This window comes from Pimephales promelas, chromosome 10, assembly GCF_988280905.1.
Source record: "Pimephales promelas chromosome 10, fPimPro1.hap1.1, whole genome shotgun sequence".
In the NCBI taxonomy this organism is placed as follows: Eukaryota; Metazoa; Chordata; class Actinopteri; order Cypriniformes; family Leuciscidae; genus Pimephales; species Pimephales promelas.
Genome location: NC_142778.1, coordinates 22434912 through 22457393, shown reverse-complemented (window position 1 = coordinate 22457393; position 22482 = coordinate 22434912). Strand labels below are relative to the sequence as shown.

At 37.1% G+C, this 22482-nt stretch overlaps 1 protein-coding gene across 1 annotated transcript in view; it reads left to right on the top strand.

Moving 5' to 3' along the window:
* The first annotated feature begins 9921 nt into the window (after positions 1–9921).
* Positions 9922–22482, top strand: part of shank3a (SH3 and multiple ankyrin repeat domains 3a) — a 325227-nt gene continuing 312666 nt past the window's right edge. Inside the window, exon 1 of the mRNA XM_089135496.1 lies at positions 9922–10075. The gene's annotated coding sequence lies outside the window, so the exon portion shown is untranslated. The remainder of the gene's footprint in view (positions 10076–22482) is intronic.

Here is a 22482-nt window from a genome sequence, read left to right as displayed (position 1 = left end):
AAGAAGTTGTAAACAATGATTGAAGCAGAACTCACTCTACTTGGTAATTTCTCCTGTTGACCAGGATACAACAGGTCTGGAGTGGCTGATGGCAGTCAGGGGAGGATTACAGTGATGATGTTTCTAGTTGGCAAACTAAAATGCGTTGGGCTACATGAATGGATCATTGTATCAGGCACTCTAGCCCCATAGGGTCATCGTAAATTGATGTGTGCAATCTCAAATCTAGAGAAAGACCATGTTGAAAAGCAGTGATTAAGGCAGACACTAGTGTGCGGAATTGAATAACATATTTGCCCACCACCAGTCATGCGCGGGTTGATCCGAAATGAGCGGGTGCCTGCGGTCACCCGCGGTCACCCGCGGTTACGGGTCATCCAAAAATGTTTTTAATGATATTCGGGTCGCGGTCGGTCGGGTCGTTTGAAAAAAGATGCCAATTAAACATTTGTATTAATATAGTACTAGATACAATTTTTGATGAAATATACAGCTCTACACATTATTGGCTGAATAACTGGCACGAAGATAACACACAAAGCTCAGTCTAAACAGTTCTCGGTTCTGTACTGGTGATTCGAGAACTGCTGTCCCTGTGCGTTCGGTAGTACGCAGTATCAGCTGCTCGTGTTCATCACTTCTCTCAACAGTGGCACCAACATGTCTCGGTTCAGTGAACTGTTGAAGTTACTGGAGTAAAATATAATTGAGGATATTGTTTTATTTCGATTCGGAGGGACTGTCAGGCATGTCTGAAAGTGAGTAACTTTAGTAACTTGTGGATCAGCACTGACGCAAGACGCGAACTGTTTCGAACGATTCAGTTCGATTTAGTGTACTGGTTCAACCGGTTCACTAAAAAGAACCGGTTCAAAAGAACGATCCGTTCACGAACCGGCCATGTCTATGATCACTACAGTCTGCAGAGAGATGGAGGCGGCAAGAGAAAAGGTGAAGACTGGGGAGTGGAAGCTGCGCAAATACACAAATAGAAAGTAAAAGTGCGGGAGACATTTGCTGAAATAATGAAAGATGATGACCAAAGTGCTGCCTTGCCTTTGTTATGTGTAGGCTGTCTTCTTGCGATGCTGTGTTGTTATACGTCTACGGCCCAATAACGCTCCAATGACGATGAGCATTTACTACTTAAAAAAAATGCGGTCAGGAAGCGGGTCGGGTACAATATTTTTTTTACTTTTTTTTGCGGTCCGAGTTGCGGGCGGGTAGTTGAAACGTCGGTCGGTTGCGGGTTGTTTATACATTGACCCGCGCATCACTGTTGCCCACAGATGAATTATCTTAATGGAGATTATGGGGCTGATCATGGACAGGGATATTGTGGCTGGTCCTACCAAAAACGTGTTCATGAAACTGTCGAGAGAACATGTGAGTGGGCCGTCTTGATACCAGATGGTTTGACCCTATTGAAGAATGCGTCCAGTCAAGAAAAACATATTATAGGCGATCTGAAATGTTTTTTCACATTACATTGTCTTTATGTAATTTTATTTTAAATTGTATCTATTTATTGTATCTAAAGTGATCATTCTTGCCTGGTTTACTCATCTTGGACTCCAGTAAATTAGCTTTAAGTCGGATTGACTAGCTACTGTAGCATTATCACTTACATTACATTGCATTGCATTGCATTAATCAGTTTATCCTCTCTAATGGTTATTCTGGTGCAATTTAAAAAAAGTCAACAATATGTTCCAATTTCTGATCATTTAATTTCTCCACTCTACAAGTGTTGTTCTTTTTGCTTTAAAAATACCCTAAAGGTAATGGTCAGGTGGGCTCTGAGTGTATATTAACTGGGTCATGGTAGGCTAACATAAAATCTGCACTGGTCTGAGTGATTTTCTCAGGGGTATTTGAGATGTGGGTCAAAGTTCAGACTGAGCCTGTAAACTGTCATCGAACCACTGTTCCTGTGTTCATGACATCTCAGGACTCAGGAAATGAGTCTCTTTTTCACTCTCCATTCCATCCTGCATATATTATTTAAAGGGGGGTTGACTGCAATTTCACTTTTTTTTTTCATTTTAAATAGTGTGTAATGTTGCTTTTGGTGCATGAACAGTATTTGCAAAGTTGCACCGCTGGAAGTTCAGTGTAAGCAGAGATATCGTCTTTTAAAAATCAGGAAGTATATTGCCTACAAAAACGACTCGATTGGGACTACAGCTGGGTTTTAGACGTCACTAACCCATACATTTGCATCAACCCCTCCCTCCGGAATATGCAAAAAAGGCCATACGCATATTTCTGCAGCACGTCGAGTGTGTTGTGTTCATCCAGCTGTCAGGTCTTCTGTGTTCGGGCTTCCCACGGACGTACTTCATCATTTTAAATGTATTTGCATGTATAATTCCAGACGTAGCCTTGTGTTTTATTTTTTTTCAAATGCCATGCTTATAGCGACTTGGCTACTAGTTATGCTATTTTGTATCTTCGACAAACGCGTACAAACATTATGGACCTGAATTTTGTATAGGGACTAATGTTGTAAATGTATTTTTCATGTGTTTTATGACGTTATTTTCGATTTGATCAAGAACGTAAACTTGCCAGCGCTGTTTGAGTATAACATACTGTAGTACTAGTAGCCAGTCAGTTGCTATTGTTGCCAGTCAGATCCTATTGTGTAAAACAAACGTGTATATAGTTAAAAAATTGTAGCAAACTATCATTCAGAAACGTTTATTAAGAGCCGTGTGTGGTGAGGTTCTTTTTGACTCTCTTCATCGCGGCTTTCTCGGTCTGATTATGCCTCAAATTGATACTGCAGTTCGACACATATTTACTTCTGGACCGGAGCTCATGACAAGCACGTTTCGCCCGTAAAGGTAATGGGCGTTAACCTTCCAGACAACGTGAGCGACAGTTTAGCCAATTACAACACACCGGCCTAAACTAACCAATCTGAGCCCACTGCGTGTTTCTGAGGGAGCGGTTTCATAGAATCAGGAAGTCAACTGCTCGTTCGAGGACAGAGGAGAGCGCGGCTGACAATAAAGGTGAAGTTTATGAAAAATAAGACTTTAAGAAAAAGAAAAACCACGAATACATGTTATATTGCACCCCATAAACACAATCATGCAAAGAAAAAAAGCAGTCAACCCCCCCTTTAATCTTTTTCTGCTCTTTGTGAAGTCAAACGTTCCATGATAGTGGTTTGACCTCCATGCCTGCAAAATGTCTGGCTGAAACCATTCACACACACGCACGCGAGAACATATTTTGTACAGTACATATGGCTTTTAGCATCAGTGAAATAGGTTCTCTCTAGAGATCAATTTTTTTCTCAGGTAGTAAAATACATTTTTATTCCATATTTTATTTTGGACTTTGGCATGTGGGTGCACAGAACAATTTGCACCTGTTTATATTACAATTTCAGACAGTTTTAAGTGGCAATGTTTTTACCGCAAAGACCTTGCCTCTCCTCTGTTGTCATTATGACTTAATATGCATCTAGGGAACAGCATCACTTCCCGTGAAAGTTTTATTCATCTCATTTCAGAGTTACGACAGTCGATAAAATTTTGCATGCTGTAAAATGACTGTCCAGCAGACACATGGACATGATTAGCAGTTCATTTTTCAAGCATAAATGCAACACAAAGTGTGTGTGCATTTCTGTTCCTGTTGTCTTGTTAAAGCCTTGATAATTTTCCCTTTTTTAACTTTAAAGGGATTGTTCACCCAAAATTGAAAATTCTGTCATCATTTACTCACCCTCAAATCTGTTGAACACAAAAGAAGATATTTTAAAGAATGTTGGTAACCAGACAGTTGACGGTAGCCATTGACTTTTTCCCCCTTATGTCAACTGTTTGATTACCATCATTCTTCAAAATTTCTTCTTTTGTGTTTAAAATACGTTTTATATTTGGAACAAATTGAGGGTGAGTAATGAGAGAATTTAAATTTTTGGGTGAACTATCCCTTTAATAATATCTTGTCATATTGTGAGTGTAACGTTCATGCAGGAGTGAAGCAAATATTTATTTTCTTTCTTCTCTTTAATAGAACATTTTGCATAGAACATTTTTTAACAGATAATCGCTATAAAATGGAACTATATAAATTACTCCTGGTGTGGGAAGAAGTGCAGTGTTATAGAAGAACCATTTCCTTTTCACATCCAAAAACCAACTCATTTATTTGTTCTATATTTTACTGGAGATTAGATAAGCATCTTTTGCAGCTATTTTTGTGTGAGCATGTCAGTGAACACCCCAGACCACTCGGTGAGTTTCACGTCTTTGTAAACTAAACTTTTATGCGTTGCGTTTAATAAAGGATTGTTACTGTAGAGGTGTGGGGGTGCTACCACCGAATCCCAAAATTCTCGTGACGGCAGCATTTGTCTAAACAACAATCCTAACCATTCTATTTCATCAGAAACGAACTTAAAACAGGGATTTAATTGTAAAATACCGAACTTGTCCTTTAAGAAGTCACCAACGAGTCACCAAAATCAAGTGGATTTTAGGGATGAAACGGCTGTAAATAACAAGGTTACCTACATGTGTGTTCCGTGTGCATGTGTGATGCTAATGTTGCGCGGTGTAAATCATGCGGCGCACCGAGTGCATTTGACTGGCATAAAATCGGCATATGTCAGACTGACCGGCCGGTCACCGATCATGGCCGTTCAAGTGAAAATCGTCCGATTCCGGTCACCAGCCGATCAATCGGTACATCTCTAGTCTTCAGTGACACATGATCCTTCAGAAATCATTATAATAGGGCGTTTAAGTAACATGTATTATTACTATTGCGCTGCTTAATATTTTTATGTTAACGTGATACATTTTTTGGGGATTTTTTGGATGAATAAAAATAATCTTTTGTAAAATTATAAATTACTTTTCTCTCTCTCTTTTAATGAATTTAATGCATCATCACTGAATAAAAGGTATTGATTTCTTTAAAAATAAATTAGTGGCTCCAATTTATAATTAGTTCTCACATGTGGTAACAGTAATTGAATTATTGCTTTAATTTTGGGCTGCTCAGCCAATTGAAATGGAAGTGAACTTGCTAGCATTGCTGTACACTTACTGATTTTGACATGGTGTGGGGAAAATAAGGATATTTACCAATTTTGTGTTTAACTATTTCAACTTATGGCAGTCCGAAGAGAGACACTAAAATTTATTTTTCATTGTTGCTTCTGATTTAAGAGGAAAACTGGAAATATGGAGTGACAACACTGGAAAATGAAGTTGAGAACATTGCACTGGGATACAGTATTTCTTGTGCTCTGGCTGATTACTGCACATTTCAGTAAGTTTAGTAGGTCATCTGGGCATTCCATACTTGCAGAACATGTTCATGGTACGGTATCCATAATGCATACTGCAGCAAATGAGTAGACTGCCTCTCCGAACACTAGAGAGACAGATACAAAGAGGGACTGAAAGTAAGAATGTATAATGAATGAAGGAGTGCGTTACCATTCTTTCTGAGAATTTGAATTTAAGACACAGTGTTCTCATTCAATACTTGCACGCATTTTCCTGCACAAACACTTTAGATATATTAAAGAGCCCCTATCATGGATTTTTGAAAATGACTGTTCATGTGGTGTGGAATATAGCTTTAAGGGAATGAAAACATCCTGCAAAGATTTATATCTGAAAGTGCACCATATATAAAGTTATTGCCTTTCAAAAGTAAGAGTCGACTCTGAGTCTATGAAATGAATTGTTTTTGAAACGAGTCATTAGCTGTTTTGTAGTGACGTAGATACGAAACATAAGCATATTGGCCGAATTATTATTGATATTGGCTAAACTTGAAGTCTAGAACACATTCAAATACTTCAGCTGAATAGCATCATGTCTAGAAGACGCTGTGTTCTACAATGCAAAGATAGTTCAGCCACTTGAGCATGTGAAGAATCGGAGGTTAGAGTTCATATTTGCAACGATACCACAACAGTATAGCCCAATTGTGTTCTCATCATTTTAATGATGAATCATTCAAAACATAAATGAATTCAAATGTGGATCCGCAAGCCGGTTGTTCCTGAAGGAGGGCTCAGTACCCCCACACTGTATATGGATCAGCTTCCTCCTCCGAATCACAACCTGTAAGTATTATTAATAGTTGTTGCTTTTATGGGTTTTGTAGCGTCGGTGCGCGAGGAGGGAAGGCGCAAGTATGTGTGTGTGCGTAAGTTACGCTCAGCGCAGCTTCTAGGTCTCCAATGTCATTTTTTTACAATATGTGAAATGTTTGTCGCTGTTATTGGAGTTGTCATAATGAATAGAGCGTCTTGTAATACTGCAGTGCTTTATCAATACAGTATTTGTATGCGTTGGGCTAACAAACAATAACTCACTGGGTCATCTGACCAATCACCACCGATTAGCGTCACACAAAGGAGTGGTTTGGAAAAATGAGTCGTTGAGCGAATCATTTGGGAGTCGGTGAGCAAATCAGGTAAAAAGAAATGCATATTATAAGACAACAAAAGTGTTTTTTGTCATTGCATTCATGTAAAACTGTTGTTGGGGACCAGAACAATATTAGGAACATTTTAAATAATGGGTGCTCTTTAACCGATTTGTAACTCAAGTGAAAATTATGTGTGCGTATTTCAGCCTGGACTTTAGCAAAGATGGAAAATAGTTGCTTTTGTTCTCTGCTTGTGTGTATGGTCAAAGACAAAGCCTATCTTCACATAACAGCATTGTGTTGACAGGTCTATTTTACTGACTGCCCCCTCCACCAACGAAAAACCACCCCCATCGTGCGATGTAGCCTGAGCAAGCAGGTATTGTTTTCATCCCTGACTAAGTACAGATCCTCTTACCCTGCTCGCTATCAGCTACACACAGGAGGGCAATGTGAGCTCATAGCGGCCTGCTTACTGACCTGGGACCAGCTTCACGGCTCTTTCTCAATGGGTCTCATGCTGCGGCTGATCGCTGCTCCACAGGTGAATAGCTCACCTACTCCTCCTCCACCTCCTCCCTTTTCTCTGTCTCTCTTGGTTGGTCACTGGAGTCAGTTAGCCGATGGAGTCGAGTTATGCCTGAACTTTGTGCTCCTGAAGTACAACCTTTTGCAACAGAAAAAAACAGTCTGGACTATTTTGTTTAAATTCTTCTCGTAATCAAGGTAAAGTGTGATGCAACATTCAATTCTTGTTTCATTCAATTGATGAATTTTTAAGAGTTGTCAGATGTGTTCAGTTCTGTTTTCTCAAAGTTTTTTATTGTTATTGAGTGTTCTTTGAAACACTCAGTTTGAGGACTTTTTCCATCAAAGATCAAATGTGGGGATGATTGTTGTATAGGATTTCTGACTTTACATAGACAATGCTATGATTTTAGAAAATACCATAATATGGTGTTTTATAGTGCTTACATTGTATAGAAAGACATTTAAGAAACTAAATCAGCCTTAAAGGTTATTCAGTGGCTCTTGGGTTTAGCCTTCCAGAGAATTCTGTTTTTTTTTTTTTTTTGCTTTATCAAGGCGGCTTTTTGTTTATTTAAATATCAAAGAAGTTGTTGGTTACATTTAAGGGCATTTGGATCAGCATCAGTATATGTCATGGTTTTGTTTTAAAAATGAAAAAAAAAACGTAATTATTGAATGATTTAGTAAAAAAAATAAATACATTTATTAAAAACTGTTTAGAAATAAAAAATAAATATAATTATAAATTCTAGATTGTAACCTGAAGAAAATGAATCTGCATAAGAGTTGCAGCTCAACGTGCCAAAAACAACACCATCTGATTGCAAACATACTAGACAATCTACTAAGTGTACTTCTAAGGATGAACTGAAATGTCTACTACTAGCTGGTTGCAAAGGCATTGATTTACTGTTAAAAGTTATCCATCGATTATTTAATTTTTATTCAGAATAAAATAATAAAATAATACAAATTTTTCTAGGCAAAATTTTACAATGCTGGGGCATTTGCTTTGTGAGATCTCAAGTATTCAGAGTATTTTTTAGCACACAAAAAACGTGGTCTTTATTAATATATTCTGGTCTTTAAATATTGCTCAGGTCGCTCCTTAAATGTCAGTCTATTGGATTTTCCCCCTCGTTTTTAATGTCCGCCATGCTTAAATTCTAAATTATATTGTCTAGAAAACTAATGGCACAACAAGTTACATAATTAGATTTATTGTTCATGTCCTTATAGCGCATACATTACAGGAGACAAGTTGTATGCCAGAGTTTAATATTGATGTTAAAGATCAAGTATGAGCAATAATAATTGTGATGGTTGTCTTAGCTAAATGCAATATATGTATAGCGGTGGTGTGTGTGTGTGTGCGCTCAGGCTCAGAGCTCGTGCCTTGCGGCTGTGCCTCAGATTCTCCATCTGTTTCAATTAAAGTGAGTGCAGGACTCACTGCACTGCCGGGTTTAAATGTCACAGTGAGAAAGCTCTCACCCTACCCACAAATAACACCACTACAAAACAGAAGACCTTAGCACAATGGAGCGCACACACTCCTAAGTATCTCCCCAATAAACGAATTGAGCAGGTGAAATATTGCACCGATCCTTGAGACATGGGACATAACAAACCCATACCTGCTGTGAGTTTATAAAATAGCAACAATTCCACTTTGATATTTATCAAAGATGATCATAAATGTTCTTGGCAAATGCACCATTTTATTTGTGCGACACGATATGGTTTCATTCAACACAGTTGACTACATTTGCTAACAATGCTTCATTTATCAATCTTATAATTTCAACATATGATTTTATAAATGGGTGAGTAAAGTTAGCATTCATGTACTGTGAGCTAACATTAACTAACATAAACAATTATTTTTTTATGAACAAAGATTTTATTTTAATATTATATTATTATTTTGATGAGTTTATGTTTGCTAATGCTTAAACTAATGTTAAAGTAATAGTTCACTTAAAAATGAAAATTCTGTCATCATTTACTCACCCTCAAGTTGTTTCAAACCTGCATGAATTCTTTCTTCTGCTGAACACAAAGAAAGATGTTTGGAGTACATCAACTGTTTGGTTAGTATTCAGTAAATGTGAGTCAATAATGACAGAATTTTCATTTTTAAGTGAACAACTTCTTTAATACTGTAAGTGAGACCTTATTGTAAAGTGTTCACCTTGATTTTCTCTTTACTCTATCAAAATGTATATTATACGAATATTACGTTTATTATGGAAGAAACAATAGGCCACTTCTGAGAGAATATATAAGACTAATAAAAAATATATACTCTTTTTGGAAATTTTCAAATGTCTTTATCAACACCATCAGATTCATGGAATTATTTATTAAATCAGGAGATAATAATATTAGCCTTCACCCTAAAGGTCTTATTTTCATATTTATCTTGCTATAATGTCACACGCTGAGTTTTAGCTATTTAGTTAGTTAATTGGTTTGTTTGTGTGATGTTAACTTGACACAACTTGCTTAATATTTGTAGAAATCCCCCGAGGAAATTTGTGTTCGCTCTCAAAGAACACAAAAGTTTTGTGAGCGAATGCAAAGTTTCTCGGGGGAACTACATTTGAAATGCTCATATTTTTCATCATGTCCCTTTAGGGGCTCCACAAACACACACTGATTGACAAGCAAGGGAAAATACACAATTTTGTGAGAAAAAAAGAAGCAGCGGGACCAAACATGTTGAACGGATTAATAGAAAATAAATCCTTAATTCTCGAGCCTTTATTTTTTTCACGTTTTTTAGAATCCGTGATTGGCTTTTATTTAGTTTTCTGGCTTGTGAGGGTCTGATTGATCCAGATCTATTCTTTTCCGTCCTACATTCTGTTGTTGACTCAAACTGTTCTTGTCACTCACTGACAGAGTAAACCCAAGGACTGTTTGCTGTTTGTTAATAAGTAAATGAAGCACATTGGGTAGAAAGTTTCCCATGGAAATGTATGGTTAGCCTTCTTTGTCTCTCATGTGCACAGTCTCTCTGTCTCGCTGAAATACATTAGATACATGCTTTGATCTTCAATGTCAAACGGTGCGTACACATGTTGTAAAACGCACTCCCACTCTGGACGTGTAACTGTTATCCATGGTAAGTGTTTACTCTTTTTGTAAAAAGGCAGTAGAGAGAGTGATGCATGCGATAAAGTAGATGTCTTTCTTGATGAAAGGCCTCACTTGTTCCATTATACAGATGATATTTATATATAAAACAAGACAACGGTTACACAATTCTGAAATTGATTTCGGTCCCCTTAATTGTGTAGAAGCAGATTCAGGAGAAAAGTTGCAAGCTGGATTCGAACTCCATAACAAGGGCAAACTGTAACATACATATACTGTAGTACCGGTTATTGAATTTTGATTGGTTGTTGCTTACTTAGGTTTTGATGTTTTGTCCGTATTTGGTGTTATCTGATCCCTTATACAATTAATAGCACCCTCAACAAGCCACATGATTTCAGGTATTCTTATGCAGAAACAATGTGGGATGATTTGAGGTTTAAAATAGGATTAGGGCTTTATTCAAATCCCTAACAGTCTGTATGAGCAATAATATTAGTAATGAGGAAGCATCATCCATGATAATGAGTAAGCAAGCTGCACTAATTATTTTGGTGTTAATCATGGTGTCATAATGTCAGTCTTTTCACTGCCTGCCTCAGGTTTGCTTTTATTTGCAGTGAAGTGCAATGAAGTCTCTGCAGCCATGGGTCATCTTTATGAGGCGCATCTCACTAATCATATTTAAGGCTTATTACCTCTCTCACTTTCTCTTTTTCTAACACACACACACAGACACACTTCCAGCCTGTGGTGCTGGCTTCATTAGTACTATCTGTCAGCATTAATGTAGAAGAGGTAAATAATTGGACACAGCGCGTTTGCCGTAGATGACTTCTGCCACAGTTTTGGCTCCTTGATTAGCAGGCTAATTGTATTTTGCGGCTTTTGATGGCAGTCATAGCCATTTCCAGACACTTATGAAACATCTGTCAGAATGAGAGTTAATGCAGCTTCTGCAATCATCTCGCCCGTAAATGCCACCCTTACCTAAACGTGTCTGGAACGATCAGGTGTTTACTTGCTTTTATAATTAGAGGTTAAGATGCATTTAAATGCATTTCTCATGATAAATGTCTGTGAATCAAGTAAGGAAAACCGTGTAAATTGTTAATTTGTCATCATCTGTTACCTAACATGTTGGTTTCAGTGGAACCTTGTTTAACGGTGATATGCTAAATGGTCGAATGTGAGTCTCGGACTTAATAGCTCATTGTTTTCCTTGTCTGAGAGTTTTGGTTGAAATTTAAGCTTTGCTTTGGGCAAAGGAATGTGGGAAGAGCTTTGGCTATCTCTCCCATCAGCCCCTTTTCTGTTTTTTTTTTATTTATTTTTTTTTATGTGTCCTGGGAATCTCAACACATTTGGCTACAAGCCCAAAACAAGACAATTCAAAGGAAAATGTGACCCTACAGTTTATCCGTGACTTTAAAGTGAGTTTTTCAAAATGAGGTCTGCAGAAAATTAAAGTAAAAAAAAAAAGTCAACTAAAATGTTTAAGAAAAAGAATACGTCTAAGTAAAAATGTTCAAATGTTTATATTTAACACTATCATTTTTTTTTCAAGCAATGTTTTATTACTTCAAATTTGGTAATATATTTTCATTTTCTATTCTGCTTTCTAAAGAATAGTCTAAAACATAAAATTAATTTGATTCTGAATTAATTCTGATCAATTACATTTACGTACATTTATTCATTTAGCTGACGCTTTTATGTCAGAGGTCGCACACCTCTGGAGCAATTAGGGGTTTAGTGTCTTGCTCAGGGACACATTGGTGTCTTGCAGTGGATTCGAACCCGGGTCTCTCACACCAAAGGCACTTCGCCATCACCACCCCATGATCATTTTATTGTATTTATATGATATATGTTTCCATCAATGAAACTATATTCCTTTTTTTCTGCATAAATATCGCAATATGGGCCTAGTTTTATTAGCTGAAACATTGTTTCATCTTTCAATTTTATTGCTTATTCAAATGTTGTTTGATGTTGAGTTAGTGTGCCATTTTTCTAACATTAATTGTGGGTAGAAAAAGATACACTAAACTTAATACAAATTAGGTTATATATATACTATTTTAATAATTTATTTTGCTTAAATTCAGAGTCAACACAAAAGCTAATTTAATTTTGCAAACAATTTTTTTCACACTATTTTCTCAATAAAAATTGGTCTCTATGCATAAAATGACATATTTGCTTTTGGGCGTGCTAAATAATTGGCGGGTCCTTTGCATGAAAATGTTTTAAAGCCTCAGATTTACATGTTGGTCACTTAGGATCATATACTGTACTGTGATTTGTTTTGGAAATAGTTGAGGTTGTACCTATAGATTGTTGGGGCGAGGTGTGCTAGTTTTCCAAGCAATCAGACTTATTGATTTTTATTTTTTATTTTTTACCTGGCAGTCCAAAAAAATCTCACAGAACACAGTAAATTGTTAGGCTGAAATAACTAGAATACTCCCCCCCCCCCCCCCTTTTTTTATGGAAATTGATGCACAATAGCTTGAATCCAGCATGACCACCAGTTGTCATTGTCATTGACTAATGTGTTTGTATGGAGCAAGACTCTTTTCATCTACAGATCACAGTTCAACCACTGTTCTGCTTCAACACTGAACCGTGAAGAACGGCACAACACCAAAAAACATCTGTGTTCTGTTTGTTAGTAAGCTATTTCATGCTTTCAGCTCTCTCTGCTGTGGGGAGGTATGTGTATTTGCTGTCAGCAAAACAATTGGTGAATGCACAGGGACTTTTTTTTCTTTGATGATGGTTGTAGACAGTTGTAAAACAATCCACTGATATCATTGGCATAGCTCCTCGTGGAGCTCTATAGCAGCACGTGGATGATTGTCCGGGTGATTGCTATGTGCTGGGTGGATGTCTCTCAGCTGTAATTGTTGCACATTGACTTCAACACAAACATGATTGTAATGAATGTGTTTAATTTTTAGAGCAGAGGAGAGCCGCAGGGGCTGAATTGAATCAGATATGCATACAGTTGCACACACGTACACGCTGTCGTAAACCTGGCATTTAAAGGTCCCCTGACATGGGGTTATTTTATTATTTTATAATGTTTCCATGAGTTGCCCTTATTGTGTTAGTATGTTTTTTTAGATTAAAAATAGTCATAATTTCGTAATAAAAAGGCATTTTTCCTAGCCTGATTTTAGCCTCTGATTTGAACACTCTGTTTGAAGGGGCGTGTCTGCTGTGAGATTCAGTGTAACCGGCCACTGCTGTGATTGGCTGACATGCTTGCATCTCAGCTTGAATACTTTCACTCTCTTAAATACTTTTACTACAGCTATTATACGTTTTTACTAGAGCCTGACTGATAAAGGATTTTGAAGGCCAATATTTTTTTATTTATTTCAGAAACGCACAACAAAACATTAACAGATTTCCCTTATATTAGTTATTTGTAGTTATTAATGAGTTTTATCTAAAATAATATGATAATGCAATTTAAAAAGAAACTTGTTTTGTCACAACAGAACAGACTGATGATAGTGGCATTAGCTAGCTTTGTGGTTAGCTAGTCTATGATGAGCCATAATTTAGCAATGGAGTAAAACATACATTTTGAATATAACAAGGAGAGATGATACGTCTCAATGCTATAACTGTCACGCGCTATTAAAGAAATACTTCAGTCACATTGTCAAAAGTTTGAAGGACAGTCAGTCAACTACACTGTAACAACGTAATGTAACTATTACTGGCTAATTCCGCTTCGCTCTCGGCTTATTTAACAGCAGCAAAACTGGACATGATAGTCACAAATTTTGTCATGCTTTTTTGAGTTAAGAGAACTGATGGAGATGTTATTTTAATTGTTATTCAAGCAATGTATGTCTCGTGACCAACTCAACGAGTGTTTCCAACAGGAACGGTGTAGAGTGCCCTCTGGTGGACAAACTATACATCTCCAACACTCATGACATGGTTGAAACGTGTTTCGTCCGTTTTTATTTTATTTTTGTAATATTCATTTATCAGCCATTATAACTGCCGATACCGATAGTTTGGAAAATGCCCAATATCGGCCGATAATATCGGCATGCCGATATATCGGTCTGGCTCTAGTTTTTACTATTACAGCTATTGAGATTAACGAATCGTGAGAAGTTTTTGAAGTATTTATTATTATTTGTATTATTATTTTTTGTGAAGTCCTCAATTGTGTACAAAGGTATCTTTCAATGATCTGACTTATCCTCGTAAACGAAGAATTTATTATCTTTATATACATGGGATGTGTAGGTCCACGGAGACTTCCAAGTCGTTCCGCCATCTTGAATATTATAGCAGAGAGGGACAAAAAGTACTAGGTACTCGTTTTCGTTCAGAGCCAGCGTCACGTGAATAAAAGCAGTTGAACCGGACAAAAAGATTTGAGAGACGCTTCTCACTGCCGTTTGTTGCAGTTTGTTTGAAATAACAAACCTGTTCTCCCGAAGGAACACTTGACGAAGTGCTATTTAGAAGCCTGTCATAGCTTTTTGGTTTGTAACAGCTACGTAGAAGCAACACGCATTTGAAAAAGTGAAGCGCTGTAGTGCACTATTCGTTTGAATGCAAAATACAATTTCAGGCCCCGTTTACACGAAGGGAAAACGCAGATATTTCCCTGCGGTTTGGCCTCTCGTTTACAAGAAACCCAGTTTTTATCACAGAAAACGATTATTTCTAAAAACTCTGCTGGCCAAAGTGGAGATTTCTGAAAATGCCGGTTATGTGATGTCGTGTGAACTGGGAGAAACGGCGTTTTAGGTTCTCTCTAGTAGATTCTGAGGATTCTGATTCGCTTGCATGGCTTTATCCTTCTCCCTACACTGCCACCCATAGGTTTGGCATAGTTATGATGGCACTCGACGGCGTATTTATGCGGGTGTGTGAACGGTATTATTTTTGAAAATGGAGAGGGAGAAAATATTCGTTTCGTTAAATACCCGGCTTTGTGTAAACGTGGCCTCAGTGCTAGATGGGTTAAATTCATACACATTGCCCCTCTAAGGGGTTATTTGGGGCTTTTAGAAATAAAAATAAATAAATGAAATATTATCAAAGTAAAATATAATATTGTGTATTACACTATACATAACGGACAAAATACTCGGACAACATGAAAGCATGATTCTCAGCTATATTAGACACTTTTTACACAAAGTATTATTGTTATAGCCTTGTGATCCATGACAAATGAGTAATACAATACATTACATGAAATACATTATTAAAATAAAAAAATAAAACTTTTTTTTTTTTTTACTTTGAACACCAAATGTACAGTACCTGCAATATGGGGTGTGCGTGTCTCTTGGTGGAACAGGTGTTTGTGTGCGTGTGTGTGTGTGTGTGGCTGTCTATGTTCAGAATTGCATACTATCATAATAGTCATAATACTTTAGTAAGATGCAGTGTGTATAGTTACTTTGCAAAGTTTTTATGATGATATGTTAAACAAAATGTATATACTGTAGGATTTTATTGAGGATGATGGATTTGTCTCTCTCCGTCTTGCTATTCCTGCAAATTCACATTATACTTTACAACACAAAATGAATGTTAATTGTTAATGCCAAGAACCTTTTCTCTAGAGTGGCTTAAATGTGGGATAAACTCCCAGTCAAAGATTTTTAATGAGGATTGTATTAAGCTCCATTTTTGTGTAAGATTGTTCTGTAGCTTTTGAAAATGAGGCTTATTTTTAACGTGCTAAAGCAGTTTTTGTGTGTGTTTTAGTATAGTGAGATTACAGACTGCTTTGTGTGTCCGAAATTTAATATTCTATCCTTCAAAGGGGTAATATCATGGAAATAAAAATTTTCTTAAAACATTTGAAATGATAAAAGTTGGATATAACTTTCAGAACTTCCTTCCTAGTACATAAAGTAGTAATGTAAAGTCCTAATGTAGACTATATTGTACTGTAATATTAATCTTTTCTAAGTGCAAAAAAGAACATAGTATTTAACATGAGAAGATGCATAGGAGCGTTAAAGACAGCAAAAACAAACAAACAAACAAACAAACATAAAAAGTTGAATTCTAATAGTGTGAGAGTAGACTTTTTACTAACATTATGTGGTTGAAAAAAAATCAAATGAAATAGTACACCTTTAAGGTTTTGATGGTAAATCTATGGGCTTATTCGTGTGTGCAAACTTTTAGTGTACACACTAGCATTGTTTAGTTTTGTTATTTGCCTCTGTCGTGAATTAATTGTATTTCCGGTTCAATATTTCAGGAATAAAACCCTCAGAGTCTGGAGGGAAATTGATCTTTAGCATTTCTAACAATGCACATGATGTTGTATTGTTAAGCATGGATTTGGATCCAAATGCTCTAGAAGCACGAGAAGAGAAATGCCTCTTATTGAGTTGTGTAAAGCCAGACTAAAGCTGTGAATAACTGCATAATTTTGATCTTGTATTCACTTATTTGATGAAAATAAGCATTGTGTCAGGAGAATGTTTTAGCAAATCGTGCGCCATCCAAGTTGATTACAGTAATAATATGAGTCTGTTTTCTGCTCTAAGGCACAGAAGTTTTACACTCTCAAATGCTATGATGTTGCATGAGAAACACTAATGCTTGTAGGATTGTGTGAAAATGTGTGAGTGTGTGTATGTGTGCTCCTGTTGCACTGCAAACTGAATTATTAAAATCTATTTATTTATTAATATATTTTGCTTACCATACAACTCACTGTAAAACAAAATCATTTTATAGACCATTTTGCAAGATGTAAACAACACTGGTCCAAAAGCACTTCCTGTTTCAGTTTTTTAACACTACATAAAAGCTGGGATAAAATACAACCAACAGAACATATAAAACTGAATCAAAAAGTTAAACAAACATCTTTAAGATTTTTTCTTTACATGTGAAATAAAGAAAACGGTTACAAACTGAAACAGGAAGTGTTTCTGGACCAGTGTTTACATCTTGCAAAATGGTCTATATAGGCCTACATTTCACAACAATAAAACTCAAAAATGAATGTGTAATATAAATGCATTTTTACATTTTTATATTTACACTTTATAAGAGGGTTCATTAATATAAAAATAAACAACAACATAAATTAATCTTTATTAGTATTTATAAATCCTGACTTTTGTTTTCCTTAAGTCATGTTCATTCATTAAAAAAATTACAATTAATGTCCCCCTATTATGGTTTTTCAAATATTACCTTTAATGCAATGTGTAACATAGCTGTTTGTGAATGTAAAATGTCTGCAAAATTTTAAAGCTTAAAGTGCATGACAGATAAACTTGTTGTTTCCTAAAAGAAAGAATCGAATCTCCCGAAACAAGTCGTCAGTATTATAGTCACTGGTTGTCAATCCTAAACATATGCCAGTGACTGTATCTACAGAATAAAGTGACAACCATATTTGCAGTGCGTTTGTGGCCTTGGACACTTAACAAAGTAGCTCTGTTGCCATTGGTTACCTAACACTGATCACTGAACACAATGTACTCAATTAGCTTAATTTAAGAACGTTAATTGGAAATTCTTCATCGGTAGTCAGCCATTATTTTCTATAGCTTGCAGGAACCCTTTAATCAGCTGCAAACATGATTTGTATGATTATGTGTGTAATTGCATTTTAATATGATGCATGGAGAATTCCACTTTTCCTTCCCTGGGAAAATACTCAAGTCCTTCCTGTTTTTAGTAATGGCTTGAATCTCACAGGTCAGTGTAACTTCCTGCCAGGGTGTGTGATTGGATGCTAGGGTTTTGTAGTTAAAGGATGCCACACATGGATGATTGCTTATAATGTCATGGGCTCGACAGAGCTACCAGTGGAGTTCATATTATATCTTTCAGATGCAATCAAGCTGTCTTTTATTTCTCACTGCATGTGTGTGTGTATCTCGCTCTCTCTCTCTCACTTCCATCGTGAAATTCAATGCTTGATAGCTGTATGCGTGGACTAGCATAGATTGCCTACTGTTGAAGCCTGCGGAGAGCAATATCCCTCTCTCTCTCTCTCTCTCTCTCTCTCACGCACACACACACACACACACACACACACACACACATGCACTAATACATCAGTTAAACATTGATTGAGAAGAAAGTGCTGTATTCACGGATAGGGAAGTTTTGTCATTTAAATCCTTCCCAGGGCCACTGCCACCCAATGAGACCAGATTTACCAAAGTCTTCCTGTTGTGATGTTCTCATTTGACTGCATCTGATTGCAGTGTAAACTCCAATGACTGGAGCAGATGCTACTCCTCAGAATGTTTTTGATCAGGCAAAGGTGTATTGCACAAATAAATGTAGATATTGATTTTGTAAAAATGTGGCCACAACCCTGGTGCACTGGTTTGAACAACTTTCAAAATATGTCTGTGCTGCCTTTTTTTTCTTTCTTTTTTTTATTTTTAAATTCTATCATTGGAGTGAATGGAAATCTGAATCCACCCTGTGACTTTATAACCTAAACAATTCTTGACGAAGCCTCGATCTGCCCACCACTAACAAATATTTTCTTGTTTCACTCTAGCAAAAATAGTTTTCGAGGCCGTGATTGCACCGTGGATGCGTAGATTAAAAGCCATTGCACACTGAGTCCGACATTTTTGTATGCGTTTTTTTTTTTTTTTTGTATTTGTGATTCAGTGGTCATGAATTGTCAAAACACCATTCAAACTGCTTGCTCCGGATGCGAAAAACGCAGAAAATCTAATTTTTTCAAATTTTTTTTTTTTATGACGGACGAAATTTTCGGAGGCAGTGTGCAAGCGTGATTGACATAACGTGAGGTCGTATTTTTTTTTTAACGTGCAGAAATTTCGGACTCAGTGTGCAATGGCCTTAACTTCGCACAATCTGCAAAAGTCGTTTACAGCCATGTTCACTCTGGTATTTCGCTCGCATCATCAAGTGTTTCCAGCAGGTTTACAGTGGAAGTTCGATCATAGATTTGAGTTCGATGCATGATGTCTGTTGTTCGATGCTGCTGTGTCGGTGCATAACATACGTCATAAATAAACTTATCTGATTGGCTTGCAGGTAACCAATGATTTTAAACTTCAGACAAGCGCCCCCTAGCGAGAGAAAAAAACACTTCTCTATTATGCCATTCCAGACTCTGTCTAAGCAAAGTGAAGTAACAGAGTTTGGTATTACCAGGCTAGAGCAACACAGCCTTTCTTCCCATTACCCAAGTGTCATATGAAATAATAGGAAAACAGAAGACATTTTTTGTCTCAGTGTTGAGTTTTCCTCTATACAGGGGTTGGTAAATAGCTTGGTAAATTATTTTATGTAATTCTCATTGCCTTGAGACAATAAAAAAAAGGCAATTTACTCTGCGAAAAAGTTCAATGGAGACAGAGACCTTTGATCAGATGATACAACGGGTGACTTTATTATCAGCCCGCTTGTGAGAACTTTTAGCTCAAGGACGAATTGTTTATTTTCTCAGCTTTCTAATCACCTGGTCCCTACTCTCAACGGATTCCCTCATTTAGACTTTTCAACCTGGAATTAAAATAACTTTTTCCCATCAAATGCCATAACATTTGCAGTAGTGTGAACAATTATCTGCATTATGAAGATCCTGGAATTAATATATAACTATAAAATGTATTCTGTGTAAATCAAATCATTAATTCCAGGCTGTAACACAACACACTTTTGTGGAAGTCCAAGTGAGGTGAATTCTTTCACTTTATGCAGCGCTATGAGTGTGTCGTATAAATGGATAAAAATGAGGCTGCTCCGGGCACCGCTGCTGGAATCATCGCTGGCTACCCAGAAAATGTATAATCTGAAAAAGATCAGGCTTGAATCGATACAAGTGCTGAGTGCTCTGTGCTACATTTCTCTCTCTCTCTCGATTACCCTGAGCTGTTTGGGATCAGAAGTTGCTGTAATGGAGAGGTAGTGATTTAAAAAAAAATGAGAAAGAGAATGAACAGAATCAGGAGAGCAGCTGCAGAGATTAGCAAATACTTTAAGGCCGTGTGTCCACGCGCCTGGCTTACGTTTTCACTTGTTTTTAATGGGAGCGCCGCATTTTTTAAACGCCATGAGCGTAACGAGGCGCTGAGTGTTTTTTTCACGCTGAAGTGCCGACAGTTGAAAAATTTTCAAGTTTGGATACAACGCAGCGCTCATCATCACTGTCACTTTTTACCCAACTGTCCAATCACAGTGGAGGAGGGGCAGGGCTAATACCACACCGACCAACTGTCACAACATTCTTTCTGTACAACGACAACAACCAGCAGAGCTAACCAAACAAAATGGGGGAAATACATTTTTAGTATGAAACAAATTATCTGCGAATTCAGTTACAAGCAAACTGTGCTGCGGATATTTGTATCATTGCAACAAAACGTCTCAACGGAAAAAACGCTGCACTGCCAAAACGCTCTCAAGCGCTCATAGCACGGCGTCTTGAGCAGAGCGTCTAGCGTTTTCAGCTGGATAAAATGCTTTGGTGGACACACAGCCTGTGTTTATCTTCATCTATCTTTTTAATTTTTGTTTTCTTGGAGGTGAAGGACAGTTTGTGCTGCTCATTTCAGTGTGGATTGTTCTCTTACAAGTTTAGCTTACGCTACGGGAAAGATTCATTTTCTCGAGATATTGAAGCCAAAAATTATAGTTAATTTTGTATTCATTGTCAACCAGGGCCTGAAATTAACACCCGACCACCTGCCAAATGCGGGTGAATTTTTCTATTGGCGGGTAACACTGTCAATCTACCTGCCACATTGGCAGGTAGCCAATGAGAATTGAGTGATTCATTAGGATTTTTACATTTCAACTAACGCTATTGCGTTTGACTTTAGCTAAAATGTGGCGGCACATTACTGGGGTAAAGAGGCCAGCTGAAACAAACGACCAACAAAAAGATGAGGATGAGAAAAAGAAAAGTAAAAGTAGACATTTTAATACAAAGTGGACAATTGGCGGCAATGGCAAGGTTCGTGAGCGGCTGATTTATGACAGCGACAGTTGTTTCGTAACGTTCATGCGATCAGAAGAAGACGAAGCCCTTTTCTGACTACGTTTGGATGTGCGAGTATTAAACTGTTGGTGAGATGGGATGAGATAATGTAACGCTGACGTAGCCTACAGTACAATGACAGTTGCACAGATGTGTGTGCGTGTGCAACTGTTCATGTTGGGAGTTGGGAGTTGGGACCCAGTAAAAAAATATCTGGTACCCGGTAACTTTACCAGTAATAACAATATTAATTTAGTTCATAGTAACGGTTCCTGAACGCTGTAACTAAAAGCTTTCAGGATCTGTCTACGTGACTAAATCAGCCATCAACACAGCCACGTGTGATTTGTTTACATACGAGCTGCGGTAGGTCTATCTGTTGAGTATATACTATATAGCCTATACTAGCCTATATATGTTGTGTGAGTGTCAAAATCAATTAATAAAAAGATTTTTTTTTTTAAATGTAGGTTCTTAGAGTTATTATTATTACTTGACAGCACTTAAATGTGTATTCTTACAAGTGAAAGAACAATATTGTGAAATTCCCGTTTTTTTCACCTTTATATAAAGGTGGGGGAAAAAAACAGGAATTTCACAATATTGTTCTTTTCACCAGCCATTTTTTGGCTGAGGCAAAAAAAAAAAATTGGCTGGTAAAAAGTCTCTGTGGCAGGTGAATTTTTAAATCCACCTGCCACAGTGGCCGGTGGCCGAAAAAGTTAATTTCAGGCCCTGTTGTCAACGCATTGCAGCAGCAAGCAGACCTGCAGGCTGTCTAGCGTGCTCATTGGTTGCCCTGCGGCAATTGCAGCAGCCTACCAGTGAGCCCAACGTGACGTCACGTCCAATGCGTCCTAGCCCGCCATAATGGCCGTGGCTTAGCGTATATACTGTAAGCAGGGCTCTGAGGCTGAATCTCTGATTTTCGGTAACACTTTAGAATACGGTTCCTTCGTTTATGAATAACTACACTAGAACCAATAAGTAATGCAATATTAACAATCTAGTAACTACTATTAACTATCAAGAAACTCTGATTAACAAACTAGTAAGTAATAGCACACAGACGAAAGTGGTACTTCACTATTAACTAATTAATAACTACTATTTTTTAATGCTTCCCAGAGAACTACTGAAACAGTTTATTAATAATCTAGTAACTACCATTACCTAAAAAAAACTCTAACAAACTAGTAAGTAATAGTGCACAGATGAAAGTTTTACTACATACTTATGTGGGAATTACGAAATATTTGGATCCATATTATAAAGTGAAGACCATGGGAACTAACTAGTAATGCCTCAATAGTTACTAAAGAAATTTTCTAAAAGTATACTAAAGTTCATCAAAAATCTCAAACGCTTGAAATGACTTGAGTGTTTAGTTGCACAAATATGACTAGATCACATGTAGTGGCACTTGAGTC